The 3913-nt window shown below is 44.0% G+C and overlaps 1 pseudogene; it reads right to left on the minus strand.

Moving 5' to 3' along the window:
• Positions 1 to 242: 242 nt before the first annotated feature.
• Positions 243 to 3087, minus strand: LOC116904049 (annotated as a pseudogene).
• Positions 3088 to 3913: the final 826 nt, after the last annotated feature.

Below are 3913 nucleotides of genomic sequence, written 5' to 3' on the forward strand. Positions count from 1 at the left end.
CCTTTGGGGAAGTAAGGGATAAATAAACCCCAGCAGCCTGCATGCAAACTGCGTCTTGCAATGGGTTCAAATGTGGCAATAACAGCAAATACCACTCTACACACCTACCTGACTACCAACAACCTGTAAGCTTTGGTTGAGGACAAGGCAATGGAACTGGTCAAACCACACGAAGAGTAGGCATTCAGGGATGGGGAAACTCAGTGGCAGAGAATCTGCTCAGGGTAAGCATGCGGCAAAACAAACCAAACAAACAAACAAACAAAGCCACAAAACCCAACAGCAAGAGGCAGCAGAGAACCAGTCACTGAAAGGACAGCTCAGCGATGGCTTCTTTTCTCAATTAGGGTCTCGCTATGTGGGTCAGGCTGCCCTGAACTAACTCAGTATGTCAAGCTGGTTCTAAACTCAGGAGCCTCCTGCCTTAGCTTCCCAAGTGTTGGGATTATGGGTGTGTGCCCATACCCAGCTAAGCATTTCAAAATCACAATTTAGACTTAAGGCAATGTTTAAAAAAAAAAGACAGAGCTCAACTGTCTACCCCAATCTGTTCGGCAGAAGCCTGTTTGAGCAGGTAAGACTATTTAAAATAAGAACCTCTTACTCTTAATCCAGGAGCCCCAGTGACCCCAGGAATATGGACATGGACTAGCTGCTACAAGGAACTAGTTACAGCTTACTATAAACACCATATGTACACCTACCTTCAGTGAAGGGCTATGGTTCATTCGGTTACATATGCAGCAACAATTAGCAGGCACTCAGCACTTCTGTCTGAGTTAGAAGTGAGTTCTTAACATCGCTACTATTTACATTTCACATTCCCACCATCCCCACCTCCCAATTAAGAATACCAAATTGCTACCAATGTTACTGTTGTTTACAAAATATAGTGTTCCTTGACTTTTTAATGTAAGCAAATATTCACTAAGTTTCAGCATGCCGGTACACACAGCATCCGGCAGAAAATGGATAACTTGCTGATAAGTTACTTCATTCTTTTCCTCTTTTTCAGATGTGCATCTCCCAGTGCTAGCTGCTTCTTCTGGAAGGAGCCATGCTGTTTTTGACTGGACATTTGGGCTATACCGTATCATCATCAAGATCGTCCTTTTCTTCTCTTTATTTGTGGAACTGAAAAATGGGTTTATTTTAGTTTTCTTCCTCACAAACTCCTTTCAGTCTGTCCTTCCAGTCACTGTAGTTGCTAGTCTTGTCTCCTTGTCAGACTTGGGCTTTTTATGAAGGTGTTCAGTGTCCCGAAGAGACAGCAATTCACCCCTGGACTCCTCATCACTGTCAATGTCCAAGTATTCTGGGCTTCCCCTGGGCAGCATCCATTTCCTGCTTCATCTGGGCCATGCGGAGTTTCTGTACGCCATCCCATGATAAAATGTGACTGGTGCTGATGGCTGCAGCTTTGGCTTTCCATGCCTCCATGGGCAAGCTGTTAGCTTCTTGGCTATTGCTGGTTGTTTCTCATCAGAAGAGTGGTGAACATCAACCCCTCGCCTCCTCCTCCCCCCCTCCCTCCTCCCCTCCTCCTCCCCTCCTCCTCCCCTCCTCCTCCCCTCCCCTCCCCCTCCCCTCCTCCTCCTCCTCCTCCTCCTCCTCCTCCTCCTCCTCCTCCTCCTCCTCTTCCTCCTCCCCCTAACTGAGGCTGGCGTTTTCCCATCCATCTTCACCATTTTCTGTATTCTCTTCTTTCTCAAGCTCTAGAAGTTCTGCTCTCGGGATGTAATCTTTAGCATCTAATACTCCATACTCTTGTATTCTTGCTAGGATGGGGGCTTCAGTGGGTTTACCCCGTAACTTCTGCAACATTTGAGGGTTCAGGGTCCGGAAGAGATGGATGAAAGTTATGGCAAACATCACTACATTTTTAATCTTTGTGTGTCTTATATTGAGTCGGGTCCTGAAGAAGTTCTTTAGACATGGCCAGAGGACATCAAGCTGTGATCTCTTTTATAGCATTGATTCTTACAGTTGCGACTTCCCCAGAGTTCTTGTCAGTAGCAAAACGGTTGGCCACCATCACGAGCAAAGACTGAATAATCTCTGGAGGCAGCAGGTGAGGAGAGGCACCTGCAGCGAACAGAAGGATCTTCGTGACTTCTCTCTCTGGTGGGGGTGCAGAAACCTTTGCATGAAAGGGCAGAAGTTGAAGAGGAAAAGCTTGTGAATCCCCACCAATCTGGAGGCGAGGCTCGTGAGCATCATCTTCACGTCAAACGTCTCCTCACAGCTCTCCAGCTGCTTCGGAAGCTTTTCCGCAAAGTCTCGGGGATCATGAGACAAGCGAGTAGCTGAAAAGTCAACACACTTCTGGCTTCTTCTTCTTTAGTTTCTTCCGCACTTTCATCACCGTTTCCAGCTCCTTGTTTTTGGAGCCCTCCTTTTCCGTGGCATACTGCAGCAGCAGGTCTCTCGCTGTGGTTCCGTCAGCCTCAGATTCGGAGTCCGCTGTTCTGCCTCTCTTCCTCATCTTTCCCGAGGAAGAACGTCAAAGCAGCAACTAATATCTTGGCGATCTTTGAGCGACATGCAGTTGTGATAACATTGACAGTGTTGGGATCATTCCAGATGTTCCTTCTGTAGAGTTCAGTCGTCACATCCAGAGACATCTTGGCTGTGGTTGCGTTGCTGTCTCTCAACGTGGTGTACATGAAGTTCTGCAGCCCCAAGTTCAACTTGTTCTTCTTGTCTTTGCCGTTGATGTTCTTGATGTCAGTCACGATATGTGTGTATAGAGTCCCCTGCAGGACCTTGTTGTGGCAGCGCTGAAGCTCAAAGAAGAGCTCTAGCAAACGTGAGGGGTTGATGAGATTCTTATTTCTCAGCAAGATCAAGGCTCTGCAAAATGTCATGTGGAGATCTGGGTCTAAGATGCTGTGGTTGTAGGAGAGCAGGTCCTTCAGCTCCTGTGGGGAGTTACTGAGATGCTTCGGGTAGCAGTGGCCAATCTGTGCCATGAACATCACCAGCTCTGTATGTTCTTTGCTGGGTCTATTTGGTTGTAACTTGAAAATCTCCATATTGGATTTGTCATGATTATATTGCTGGAGAAACTCCTCGACATAGGCCGGCAGGTCCTGCTTGATCAGGTTCTGTAACTGCGCAGGTTGCTGGGCAACTTGTTTTGCCGGACATGGTGGCTATAGATAGGCTCTCTGGAGGGCAGATCTTGGAAAACATAGGTCTCTGTCAGTCACAGCCCAGTCCCCACGGCAGTTTAGACTTGTGTTTCCTAGTCTTATGTTGCTTTCTACAATATACACATGTGTCTATTTGTATTTTGGGTTTTATGAGATTCTCACTCCCCAAGAATGGGTAAAGGGAAATGAAATGTTCTAAGGTCCGAAATTCAAATAAATTCTGTTTTTCATTAAAAAAAAATAAAATCTCTACTTTTTATTGATGGCCATTAAATACTGTGGTCAGGCAAAACCTTCTATCTCCTGTGAGATTATGCTTGGCACTAAGATAATAATTTTTGCATTTACAAACCTAGAATTAAGACTGCTAATTTGTATGGCACTGTTATTTCAAACTGTGATTACACATGAATTAAACTGTCAAAGTTTTAAACTAAAGCTCATGTTGTTTTTGTGAAATTTCTTAACATTAAAAGTATTTTATTAACACAAAATACACCATAATTATAAAGTTGGAGTTATTTATAATAATTATCTAATTTCTCTAATTACATTTCAACATGTAGGTAAAATTTTCAAACATTCCCTAATTGCTTCTAAAAATTTAAATATTGGTGACAAAAATTATAACTAAAGTGGAAAAAGGAAGAATTCAGAGAAATCATATTTTAAAATTGTGTGCATCACTATTTAAGATAAGCCTACACATACTTAGCTTGGAATTGATGTTATTTCTATGTGTGAAGAGAGAATGCTGT

This window comes from Rattus rattus, chromosome 6 (assembly GCF_011064425.1).
Source record: "Rattus rattus isolate New Zealand chromosome 6, Rrattus_CSIRO_v1, whole genome shotgun sequence".
Lineage (NCBI taxonomy): Eukaryota > Metazoa > Chordata > Mammalia > Rodentia > Muridae > Rattus > Rattus rattus.